We start from the raw sequence: 1005 nt of genomic DNA, 5'->3' as shown, positions 1-1005 counted from the left end.
ATATATATATGTACATGTCTAGAAGCATGCATATGCATATTCATGCATATGATTCTTATTGGTAGATGCCATTGAATTGATGCCAACTCATAGCAACCCTATGCACAACAGAATAAAACATTGTCCAATCCTGAGCCTACTCACAATGGTCATTATGTTTGAGCTCATTCTTGTCACTGTATCAATCTATCTCATCAGGGGTCTTTGTCTTTTTTGCTTACCCTCTACTTTTCCAAGCATGATATTCTTCTCCAAGAAACGGTCCCACCTGAAAACATGTCCAAAGTATTAGAAATGAAGTCTTGCCTTCCTTACTTCTAAGAAGCATTCTGACTATACTTTTGGCAAGACAGACTTGTTGGCTCTTCTGGCAGTCCATCACACTTGCAATACTCTCCTCCAACACCATAATTCAAATGCATCAATTCTTCTAAGGTCTTGTTTATCCATTTCCAACTTTCCCATGCATATGCAGTGATTAAAGATACCACGGCTTGAATCAGGCACACTTTACGCCTCAAAATGACATATTTGCTGTTTAGCACTTTAAAGAGGTCTATTGCAATTCATCTTTTGATTTCTTGACTGCTGGTTCCATGAATGTTGGCAGTTGGATGAAAGCAAAATGAAGTCTTTGACAACTTCTGTCTTTTCTCCATTTATCATGATGTTATTTGCTGATCTAGTTTGTGAGGCTTTTTGTTTTATTTATGTTGAGGTGCAATCCACAAAGTATTTCAAATCCTTTTCTCTCTAGCAAGCAAAGTTGTGTCATCTGCATACCAACAGTTGTTCAGAAGTCTTCCTTCAATCCTGATGTCTCCTTCTTCATAGAATCCAGCTTCTGAGATTATTTGCTCAGCATACAGATTGATTAAGTATGATGCACATCTTTCCTGATTTTAAATTATTCAATCACCTTATTCTGTTCTAACTACTTCATCTTGGTCTATGTATAGGGTCCTCATGAGCACAATTATGTGTACTGAAATACTCATTGTATAT

This window comes from Chrysochloris asiatica, unplaced genomic scaffold (assembly GCF_000296735.1).
Source record: "Chrysochloris asiatica unplaced genomic scaffold, ChrAsi1.0 scaffold00055, whole genome shotgun sequence".
Taxonomy (NCBI): Eukaryota; Metazoa; Chordata; class Mammalia; order Afrosoricida; family Chrysochloridae; genus Chrysochloris; species Chrysochloris asiatica.
Note: the sequence above shows the minus strand (reverse complement) of the source record.